We start from the raw sequence: 12713 nt of genomic DNA on the forward strand, positions 1-12713 counted from the left end.
GCCCGAATTGCGCTGGGCTGAGTAGAGCATCCCAACATGATGCACCAGCGAAGCCCTGGCGAGCGCAGACTCTGGGAGCTATGGTTGCGGCACCTTGCCTATAGGCCATAGCACCCTGAAATCTCCCCATCTCCTTTGATCTCCCAAGCTAAACAGGGTTGTGCCTGCTCAGGATTTGGATGGAAGTCTGCTTTGGAATGCCAGGTGCTGTAGAGTTTGTTTCTTGTTGCTGTTGCTGTTGCTGTTTTGATTGCTTGTTTGTTTTGTTTTTGTGATGATGTTGGAAAGAAGATACCAAGATTGCTGCCCCGTGGGGAATCAAATGATGAAAAATTTGCCACACTCTGTCCCAGTGTTGAGGCTAGGGAAACTGAGATTTGCAATTAAAACGGGATCTATGCAAGTCCTGTCTCTTGGTCTTTTTCCCCTCTTTTTTTTTTTTTGGATTTTTGGATATCTCTTTATGCACCTAAAGAGATGGCAGATAACATCATGCCATTGCTGAGTATTGATCAACATGATCATTTTTCTGACCACTGCATCACCCCAGAAAAGGACACCAAATGAAAAAATGAAAACCCAGTCATACCACACCCCTTATCCATCCCTGTCATTCACCACTCTCATTTCCAAATACACCATTTATGTTAATCTGTGTCGCCCCTCCCATTCATTTATTCTTTGCCCACAGTTTTTTTCTTTTTTTTTCTTCTGCACTCACCTCTCCATACCCTGGATAAAAGGAGCCACGGAGAGAAGGTCCTCACTATCACACCGTCACATTGTAACATTGACATCCTTAGGTTGATCATTTTCCAGAATCAAGGCCACTGGAGCATCCCTCCTCAGTGGAAGAAAGTACCCACCAGCGACGCACTATGCCACGAAGGGAAAATGGGATTCCAGAGAATGCATCAGAAACACCTCCAGGTTAAGATCTATTCTCTCTTTGAAATCTCTCAGCTACTGAACCTTTCTTTGTCTGTGCACTCTCTTACTCTAGCGCTCAAGCAGATTTTCTCAAGCCCATGATGCTGGGCGCTGGCTCCTGCAGAGATTGGTGCCCCATGTTTCCTCGCAGAATCACACAGTTGGGAGTCATGTCCCATACAGGTGGTGACGGTGGGGAGCTCATCTGCTGAACTGACTTAGAGAGGACAGGCCACATCTGAGCAGCAAAAGACACCCTTTGGGGGTGACTCTCAGGACTAATCAGAAGGATGCCTAGCCTATCCATTTCAGGAATCAGGTTCCTAGGGACGCATTCCAAGAACCAGTACTTGGCCCATAAACTTTGCCATTCTCACGTGCTTGGGAGAATTTCAGAGGTTTTCCACATGGGGATGGTGCGTATTATCTCCTCTCACCCCAGTTCACAAGGGGGACCTCGGTAACATATGTTTGTACACGGCCCAAATGGCTCAGTGAATTTATCAATGCATCAAGGTGACCTGGACCAACTAACTAGATCTTACACCTTATTGAGGATTCCCTGAACTCATGGTGGACACCTAGGCTGTCCGCTAAAGTGAAATTCGATAATCCAAGGCCCCAAACATTTGGGACAATAAGCCTCCCATTCCAATCCTCTCTGCCATCTTCCTTTGGCCCTCGGATTTCCATGCACAGTGCTTGGGGTGCATTGAGCCCCTTGGCAAACCCTGAGCACGCCAAGACAAGCCAAAACTGGAGCCCAACAAACAGCCAGACCGTCAGACTGAAGCATCCCAGGGACCCATCCCACCCAGAACTCGCCCCACCCATCACCTTCATGACTGCAGCACGGCCAGCAAGGCGATCCAAGACGTCCCACAAAACTGTGGGTGGGCGGCGATAGGGCCTGGACTCCTGGGCTGTTTGCACAGTGTGGGGCAACATGCACCCCTGTCTTGGCCGCAAACGCACGGGTCATAGCCTCTACGTCACAAACGCAGGTCACCATGGGTCAGTGGACAGGGACCGCGGTGTTCGAAGCTGTGCCTGCAGATCCGACCACCACCCGGCCCTGACGGCAGCAGCAGCAGCAGCAGCAGTGGCCGCGGCGGCAGCGTTGGCAGCGGTGGCAGCAGTGGTGTCTTCTAAGGAAATCTCAGGCAGGCTCCGGAGCCCCGCCTTTCCAATCAGTCCTGGCGTTCCGGCCTGGCCAGACCCGATCTGCCTTGCCAGCTCCAACCCTGGAGCGACCAGCCCTCTAACGCTGATCTCTGGTGATGGCCGCCGTTTCCCGCCAAAGAGGAGAGCATCAGAGCCCCGAGGTCGCCCAGACTGCTCAGCAGACCGGAAGCGTGGCGCACAAAGAGTGTATGTGAAGGGAATGTGGGGTAGCCTGCCGGGTGGGACCTCCCCGCCCCAAGACTAGGTTGCCGGGCGAGTCGTTGGCGAGGTCCGAACCCGGAGCCTCGCAGCCAACAGCTGCTGCGCCCATCCCAGGAAGTCCATGGGCAAGAACTGTAGGGGCGCAGGGAGCGAAGGATGCGCGGGGTGGCTGGCCGAGATGGGAGGGACCAGACAGATCCGAGGGGAGGGGATGGTGGAGAGGCGACGAGCTAGGTGCAGAAAAGATGCCTGCTGTTGGGTGGTCGAGCATACCTCAGGCTTCTTCCTTCCCCTCGCCTGGAATGGCCTGGCGCGCTCCTGCCACTGCAGCCCCCAGCGGGGTCCTGGGCGAACAGGGCAGCCTGCCCACTGTGCCTGGGAGGGTCAAGGGCGGCTGCGCAAAGGAAGGTTGGACCAATCGGCCAGTAGGGGGCGGTGGCGGTTTGACATAGTGGGTTGGGGAGTGCAGGAGGGCCCAGGCAGCGGCTGGCAACTGGGGTGTGTTGCGGAGGGGAAGGGACGTGAGAGGGTGTGGCAGGAGGGGGCATGGGGCCGACTGAGGCCCGAACTGCGCTGGGCTGCATTATTCTCTGTGACTTTCTATTTCACATTGAAAAAGTTTGGTTAATTTGCTTTTTTATAGAATTTTGTTCATTTCTTCTAGATTATCTAAGATTTTGGTATATACTTTTTAAGTATTCTCTTATCATCCTTTATATTTTTGAAATGTTGATGATAATTCCAACACTTTCATTTCTGATTTAAGTTTTTGTGTCTTGTGTATTTTCTCATTTATCGTGGTTAGTATTGCTGAAATTTATTAACTTTATTTATGTTTTCAAAAATCAATATTTGATTTATTGATTCCCTCTAATGTTTTAATATTTTCAATTCCACTTATCACCACTGAAATTATTACTATATCTTACCGTCTCCTAATAATGTGTTTAATTTCCCTTTCTTTTATTAGTTCTTAACTATGTGAAGTTGCGTGATGGATTTAAGATTTTCCTTCTTTGCTTAACATAGGCATATACAGTTATAAATTTCTCTCTGTATGCTACCTAATTCCATGTTTTCTTCGTCTTTGTTCAATTTCAATTTCCTTTGTGCTTTTTATTTAACCCATTTGTCATTCTAAATAGTTTTTTAATTGATAAATATTCATAAAGTTGTGTTTTCCTTCTGTTTTTGATTTCTAGCTTCATTTCATTGCTGTTGGATAAGATACTTGGATGATTTAAGCTTTTTTTATATATTGGGACTTGTGCTACAGCTTAACATGCAATCTAATCTGGAAAATGATCAATATTCACTTGAGAAGAATTTGTATTGTGTTGTTGATGCGTAGGTATTCTACATATATATCTGTATATAGATTATTTAGACTTAGTTTATTTTTTTTGCAAGACCACCCCATTATTCGAGTGATATATTGAAGTTTCCAAGTATCACTCAAGCATTGTCTAAGCTTGTGCATTACTCATCATATACATAACTTTCTAAATTCTCTGCAATATGGGTAATACCTAAATAAAAATTTTCCCCAAAGAAATTCTCCATAGCATATGCTGATTCAATAAGATGATCTATTTTATGTCTCAACCATAATATTAAACTCCAGAATATTGCAGTTTGATTGTTCTTGTATATTAATTTGGTAGTCAAGCTTGCCCCTTGTTAGCCCATATTGAGTTCTGGAAAAGGGAATACAAAGAAGTACATCTAGAGTCAGTCCTTCAGTTAGCCATTAGATGGGTTGAAGCAGACATCTATGTTTCCTGATTTACAAATAAGGTCTGCTGTTATCCCTCCAAAATCAGGAACCTGCATTAGAAGTGCAATTTTTCTTGATTCAGCATTCTCTTGGTTAGTGTAAATCTTATACTATTTTCCAGACGTCTGAAACATTCAATTCTGACAATAGCAGCTTGTTTCCAATGTTTATGTGGAAAAACAGAATTTTGCAGCTCCCTACTCCATGACCTTACACTTATCAGCTTCAAAATTGTTGGCATTTTATGAAAATCTATTAATTATGAGTACGTCCTGCAGGTTCAATTCAAACAAGAACCTCTATCACCCACCCCATGTCCTGGTTAATGACCATTTCTACCCAAGTGAACTTTCTCGTGCAAAGGAATGACACTTATTTCAGCAAGGTCTACAGAACCTACTGAGTGCCAACCTGGAGCAAGTCTATTTATGCACATCTCCATACTCTAGCTGTCTCATTTTGTACCTTAGAGCTCATACTCAAGGAGGCTGCAATTCTTACAAGTGACCCATAAGGTTTCATTGGAAAATCATAGATATCTATCTCATCAGAAAAAGTAGCCTACTTATTAGCATTTTTAATTGAGTCCCTTATGATATCACAGTCTCCCTTTCTTTGGTGCAAGCCTGAAGACAACTCTAGCTAAGGTCATATCCATGGACAGTGCCCAGAACCCAAGAGCTGCAGTGGTTTGATAAACTAGAAAGCAATGAGGGATGGGTGGATGTTATGGAAATGTCTCCCCAGCAAAGACTCCTCTTATTTTGGGGAGGGCCAACAATGGTGTCAACATATATGCTATCTGGAGCATTAAATTTCACAGACACTGTCATTCAGAATAGACAATGAGAAACAGCTTGAAGCAGTGTCCTGGAGTCTCCCACCTTTGGTCATTCACATTTTGGTGCCTGGATCATGGATAAGTCCAGATGTTGATGGGGTGCAAGATGAGTGAATTTAAGGAGACTTAAATATGCTTTACAATCTATTACAGGCATTTTAACATATATTAACAACTATATTAATTCCATTAGAATATATCAACTGAATGTGAACAGACTCCCAAATGCTCAATGCAGTAGATCTAGGTGGAGATGAAAGACTAAAAGTTTACTTGGAGATGGAAGATTGAAACTGCTACAGAAGAAACACGGGTGTAGCAAACACATGAAGGATATTGGAAGACATCATGTAAAAGTAGTAGTAACAGGTCATTTTATTGACTAGAGGCCATTAAAATAGGTTGTAAACAAAGAACAAAAATAATTTAACCATATTTTATTCTATATTGAGGCTGACTTTCAAACCTTTTTAATGAAAACTTACTTATGCTATTCTTGTGCCAGTTGAGACTCTCTGTTGTCTCTAGTGGTGGCATAGCTCAGGAAATAAGAGACTATTGTCTAATGAAAAATAATTCTTTTTAATGGTATTTTGGAATACTGTCTACACTTGGAATTTGATTTCCTTCAATTCCATAGATTTCCTTAGAAAGCAAGTACAATTATTACAGATAGAAGGGAAAAATTTTAAATGAACATCTATGTGCTTATTACAAGAGTTCAAATGGTTGAATAAAATTTTAAAGCTTAAAGATTAACTTATTGAATCTCACCTTGTTAAACAATTTAGGCAGCATTTCAAATCTTGTACCTATTATCAGGCGTTAGAGTTTTTGTTTCACATTTTTCTTAGAGTTGGCCTATTCTTCAGGTGCAATGATATTGCTGAGATAATTTTAGCAGTGCTTATACAGTGAGGCCTATTTTCCCAAAAAATATTCCTCTGTTCTGATATAAAATACCTCTTTATTGAATGTGCCTATAAAGACTGAAAACTAGTGAATGAAGAATCTGAAGCAGTATGGCCTAATTGTCTCCATATTTCAGTTATCCCTTGGCTCTATGTGTTCCAATGGACACATCGAAGCAGTTGAACTCATGTTTTGATTTTCTAAATAGATTTGAATGAATCACTAACATATGTTTTCTCCCTATGGGAGAGGTTATTTTATTCTAATATGACAATATTTCAGTTCCAGATTTGTAGGCAACTTGTAGTGAGAGCACAGAGTAATCTCTGCTCTCTACCATTTGGCATACTTAAAATGCTAAATAGGATGGGTTCATGACAGTGAGGGACATCAAAAATGGATTTTGCCATGGGATTCCTATTATGAACTGGATAATGAGATACCCTGTATCTCACAAAATAAGGCATGCACAAGAGGCCAGAACTATAAAATGGAAATGGTATATAGAGAATAGAACCAAGGCAGGGAAAGGAGGAGTCACCAATTTACATGAACAGGTGGATACTGGTGATGATAATGACAATCCTTTGCCAGAACCAAAGGTTAATCAAATGTGTCCCCTACAATGGGGTCACGGGTATGGTTCCCTTTCCTCCTAGCAAAACAAACATGCATAATTTACTGATGGAACAGCTAAATGTATTGGGCAGACATGATTATGAAACACTGTCTCTTATAAGCCCCAAACTAAGGTTACTCTAGAAACAACAGGACGAAAAGTTAGCAGTCAATTGGCATAACAAAAAGCAATGCAACTTAGATTAATGCAAGAAAAAGAAGGTAAATGTCATTTATTTACTGATTCATAGGCAGACCAATGGATTAACTATTTAGATGCTCATCTGGAAACAATATAATTGGGAAATAAATGGAAGGGAATTATGGGGAAAAACATGGGAAAATATGGGAAATTGTTCAATGTACTAACGCATCTATTTTTCATGTAGATGTCCAGTCGACCCTAAATTAATGTGAATATGAACATAATGCTGCTGCAGATGCCTTTTCAAAAATCTCTTTTAATACTATTACTAAAGAAGACTCCAGTCTTGTACAACGGGTGCATTGACTATCTGGATATTTAGGTGCAGAAGCAATGTACAGGTGGGTACAAACCAGAGGGATTGTCTTACCTTTATTTTAAATCAGATTAAAAAATCAATGTGAAATTTGTAAAAATTGTGCTTTACAAATAATACTGAAAATAGTAACAGGAGAACTGGCAAGAGGAACTATCCTTACTCAAATATGGTCAATTGATTATATTGGACCCCTGCCTCATAATAAAGGGTGTCAATATATATGTACCTTTATAGACACCTACTCTGGGGTGCTTGTTGCCTGTGCATACAAACATTCCACTCAAAGAAATACTTGTAAAACCTTAGATATTATTACACAGATTTATGGACCCCCTTTACAAATTCCAAGTGATAATGGGTCACATTTTAAAGAAAATAGATCATTACTGCTACCAAAATAATTTAGAATTAATTTATCATGTTCCTTATTATATATAAGCTTCTTGGTTGATTGAATGAATGAATGGCATATTAAAAGAAAATTGTGTAAAATTGAAGCAAAATTCATATAAAAATTGGAAGGATAATTAATTTACTACATTGCAGCATGTACATAACTGACCTATAAGGAATTCCACTCCATTAGCATGAATGATGATGACTCTACTAATATCAAAATTAGCTCTAAAGTCAAACAATCAAGATAGTCCAAGGCAATAGCAGAGGGAATTATTAATACAGTGGTAATAACTTATGCTGGAAAGGACAATGCAGAAATTTTGCCCACTAATCAACTTTTTCTTCATGAACAGGTATGTTACAATTTCATCATCTTCAAGTAGATGATTGCCAGAGGAAGAACTACTAGTCTAACATCATGGGTTTATCCCTGTGCCTGAATGCATAATGTCTCTGAATGCTGGATCTGTACTAAATTCCTGACTGATGCAGCTGAAAGATTTCTGTGGCAAATAGCAAGAGCCACTGAATGGAACTGGACTTAGCTAATTCTAACAGCTGTTCACGGCAAAACCTGTGCCATTAAAAATGTAAAATGTTGTGTATATATCTCTGATAATCAAGATTCTTTGGAGAATGCTTTACAAAAAAATAGATGAAAAGTGAAAGCCGCTTTCCTTCCAGCGTGTGGCCCCAGCAGGTCTTTAAGAAATACAAGCTTGGAGACAGTGAAAAACATCATAGAAGAAACAGGATGGAAAGAAAAAAGGGAAAATTTGACCTCTGGTGATGGCCACTTGTTGGTGTGACAGGGAACCAAGACTCTCAGGATTTGACTGCTTGTACATATGGAATGAAAGATGCTCCATTGCAACGTCAAGTGACCGTCTCCCACCCTCAAGGCTGGTGGCTGTACATTGATTGGCCTGGGTCTTACTGGTTGGCAAAGTGCAGCGCACTCATGGGCTGGCTGCTGGCTGATAAAGTTGACCCTTTCAGTGCCGCAGCCTGGTGTTTTTTCCCAGGAGAGTATAGGAACCACCAGCTATATTGTACCGACCAGCAAAGTCTTTGCCACAGTGCACACCACCCCTCACCCACCCCTTTGGCCAGTAGCTTCTGGTGCACCTGGACTTGGAAGAGATGAGGAGGCCCTCAGGAAAAGAGGGAGAAGCAGAAGAGTCATGAGCTAACATTTGATGGAGGGGAGCCTTCTGGGATCCACAGATTTGAACTGTTCTTTATCCTAGTCTGCCCTGCCCTGTAGGGAGAGGCAGGGTTGTGGAGAATAGGTCATCCAACACTGCCATCTGCTGTTAACACTGGGAAAGTGTCATCTGTCAAGCTGCCTTTCTGCTCACTCTCAAAGAGCCTTCCAAAAGAGGTTGAACCCTGCCTGAAACCCTGTACTAAAGGAGGCCTTGAATGTGAACCCAAGCAACAACACAATCTTAGATAAGGGAAAGAAACCAAATTTCAAAATAACCTTACAAAAAAATCAGATGCCTAGAAACCAGCAAAAAAAAATCACATCATATGAAGAAATGAGAAGATACAGCCAAGCCAAATGATCAAATTAAAGACTCAGAAGAGACAAAGAATGTGGAAAACTAATCAATAATGTTCAAGCAAATCTCCTAAATAACATATTCATAGTGTTAATTGGGGACATATGTATATGACTCAAAAAAAACCTGTCAACTAAATTCAGTTCAATATGACAATATTCTTATCCTAATGAGCCACCATCACCTCTACCTATTCCCAAACATTTAAGTTCACCCTTGTTAACAATTTTGCACATAGTAGTTAACTGCTACCCCTTCCCTAGCTTCTGTATTTCTCTAGGTTCCCTAGATCCTTTGTTTTAAGACTCTGAATTTACATATTCTAGTTAGTTTCTATTAGTGAAATCATACAATATCCAGCTTATTTCACTTAGCATTGTCCTAAATGTTTATGCATGTTTTTTGTTGCTTCAGGAATTCCAGCTTCATTCCATTGTGGTCAGAGAAAGTTCTTTGAATATTCCAATCTTTTAAAAATTGTTAAGAACTGTGTTGTGCCCTAGCATATGATCTATTCTGGTGAATGTTCCATGAGCTCTTGAGAAGAATGTATATGTTGCTGTTTTGGGAATGCAATGATTTATATATGTCTGTTAGTCTAATCATTGATCATATTATTTAGGTTCTCTCTTTCCTTACTGATTCTGTCTAGTTGTTCTATCTATTGAAAAGAGTGATATGTTGAAGCTTTCCACTATAATTTCAGAAGCATCTACTGCTCACTTCAGTTTTGCTAGTGTTTTACTCATATACTTTGGAGCACCCTCATTAGGTTCATAAACATTTAAGATTATTATTTCTTCTTGATGAATTGTCACTTTCATTAATATATAGTGTCTCTTATGACATCTTTTCATTTTAAGACCATTTTATCTCATTTTTTGGTTATTGAGTGCTCTTTTTTGGTTATTGTTTGCAATTAATGTCTTTTTCCATTCATTCATTATCAACTTATTTGTATCTTTAGGTTTAAAATGAGTCTCTTGTAAATATGGATGGATCATATTTTTTTATCCATTCTGCCAACCTGTGTCTTTTTATTGGGGAGTTTAATCTGTAAACATTCAATGTTATCACTGTAAAAACTCTCCTTACTTCAACCACAAATTATAACAAGTATACAAATTATTGTAGGGTGTTAATAGGGTGGTATATATATGAAATTTTAAACTTTAATTTAAAAACTTCAATTAAAAATGAATCTCGGGCCATGGTGGCTCAGCAGGTAGAGTTCTCACCGGCCATGCTGGACACCTGGATTCACTTCCTACCTCCCCATGCAATCAATCAATCAATCAATCAATCAATCAATAAATAAATAATGAAAATAAAAAATGAATCTCGATGGTTGTGCTAAGCAGAACAATTGCTCAATAAATTATCCACCTTCCTATCCCTGGTACATGGAATTATTTTACCTTACATGGCAAAAGGACTTTGCAAATCTGATTAAAGTATACTGCCTTGAGATAGGGAGATATTCCTGGTTTATTCAGATGGCCCCAATCCTTTAAAGCATAGAATCTTAAAAGCATAGAATCCTTAGATGGGTAGAATCTTTCCCACCCAATGTCACTTGGGGAAGTGACTATGGAAAAACAGTCAGGAGGATTTGACATTCTGTCCTTGAAGATTGAGGAAGGATCCAGGAGTCAGAATTTATGCAGACTCTAGAAATGGGAAAAGGCAAAGAAATGGATTCTCCCTGAGTGCCTCTAGAAAGGAACACAGCCCTGCTAACAATGTGATTTTAGTTCACTAAGACCTAAAAAAATTGACCAGTGTTTGTAAAGCTTTCAAGTACACAGAGATCTATAAAGCTAAATCTGAAATAGACCCCATTCCTCTTGATGCTACATTACAGAAGAAAGCACACATCCCAGCTGCTATTATCCTTATCTTTTTTGTCCTAGAATGTTAACCTACTGTGGTGGTCAATTTCATGTGTCAACTTGGATAGGTTATGGTATGCAGTTATTTGGTCAAGCAAGCACTGGCCTGTTTGTTACTGTGAGAGTATTCCATAGATGGATTTACATCATTAGTCAGTTGTTTGCATGTAGGACTGATTACATATGCAATCAACAAAGGAGATTGCCTTCAGCAATGAGAAGAGTGTCCTCATCTAATCAATTAGAGGTCTTAAAGAAAAAAACTGCTTGATTATCCTGAGGAATTCAAGGTCATTTTCAACTAATTCCCAACTTTATACCTGCCAATTCAAATGGATGCATGAGACAATTCTGATAATTGTCTCATGCAGAAAAAAAGAAAAGTGAAAGCCATACATACTCTTTCCCAAGACCCTTTCCAGTCATGGTGAAACTCTCACTGGTACCTGGGGTTCAATATTAATAACACTGCCTAGTACTAGCATCTGTCATTTTACGCTGTTGCTTATTCTCATGCCACTGTACTCTTTGGCAAACATTTAATGGGAAACTCTACAAAGTGTGGGCCATAAGTTGGAGTTCTGTATACTCTGCTTAATCTATTAATGTAATACTATACTAGTTGGATGATATTTTCTGGCTTTTGCCCCAGGCCATGTGAAGAGACTAAAATACTGTACTGGTTGGGTAATGTTTTTTGTTTGGGTTTCACTCCACAACATATAGACCTGTTTCTAAAATATATATTTGCTCTACTAGCTGAGTGATGTCCAGATGATGTGGATAATAATCTTTATCCTAGATTCTTTTGTCTTCACTCTGGATTCCTTTTTCTTTACCTATTATAATTTCCTTTTTAAAATCTGTATCTGTTCAAAAATATTTTCATGCTTTGTCCTTTATTTCAATGAAAATATATATATGCTAAATTTATCTCCCAAATAACCATGGTCTGCATCATGATCAGATCAAACTCTATGGGTCAAATGAAAAGGAAATTAGTTTATATACTTTGTTCTGCTCAACTGATGTTGCCATTGCATGACCTTGGTCCTGAATTGTTTAAATGTGCACTCCAACTGTGAGGACTGGTTATCTTCTCAGAAAGAGACAAAAATTGATGAAGTTTTCTAAGTCCCAAGAAGCTCCTCTTGGTCACAAGCCAGTTTACCAGAAGACTACCTGGGCCCTGTCATGAAAGTTATTTGGAATACAGCCACTATTGTGTAAAGATAACGTATAAACTGCATGTAAGCAGACTGAGAAAATCTTCTCTGGGAGGAGGACACTCTGCTTGGGATTTTCCCAATCAGATGTCAAATGTTATCTCTGAGATTCCCCAGTGCTTCTCTTTGGGTTTGGTGCTGTCCTGCCTGGTGATGTAACTATGTGTCATTTCTAACAATCTTTTGATTACTTTCCTAATAAATTCTGCTTTTGTGTCACTGAAGTCTTGTTGCCTGCAAGTCAAGACCTCTAAAGTGGCCACAAATATGTTGCATTTCACGTGACACTGATATGGCTGCAATCAATTGAGGAGATTGCCTTCAATAATGAGAGAAATCTCTTCCAATCAGTTGAAGCTATTAAAAGCACAAGTAATGATTTCAGCATTCAGAAGGGAGAATTTTCAGCAGTTAAATAACTGGACAGTTCTCCTGAGGAATTCATTAAAGACCTTCTTTGGAGTTCCCAGCTTTCACCTTGCCCAACAAAAATTAGACTTGCCCATCTCCACAGTCACGTAAACCAATTCCCTACTTAAAAAACTCATAATATTTCCATGACACATATATGTCATGTATGCATTATGTTACTCTATATGAAATATATACGTCTCCTAAATGGTATAAATAAATATATGTA

The 12713-nt window shown here is 40.0% G+C and overlaps 1 long non-coding RNA gene across 1 annotated transcript; it reads left to right on the forward strand.

The window, feature by feature from the left end:
- Positions 1-1985: 1985 nt before the first annotated feature.
- Positions 1986-8599, forward strand: LOC143666596 (uncharacterized). Its single transcript, XR_013167693.1, has 3 exons — positions 1986-2301; positions 6854-7010; positions 7741-8599. It is a non-coding gene; the product is annotated as an uncharacterized LOC143666596 (long non-coding RNA).
- Positions 8600-12713: the final 4114 nt, after the last annotated feature.

The sequence above is a fragment of the Tamandua tetradactyla genome, chromosome 23 (assembly GCF_023851605.1).
Source record: "Tamandua tetradactyla isolate mTamTet1 chromosome 23, mTamTet1.pri, whole genome shotgun sequence".
In the NCBI taxonomy this organism is placed as follows: Eukaryota; Metazoa; Chordata; class Mammalia; order Pilosa; family Myrmecophagidae; genus Tamandua; species Tamandua tetradactyla.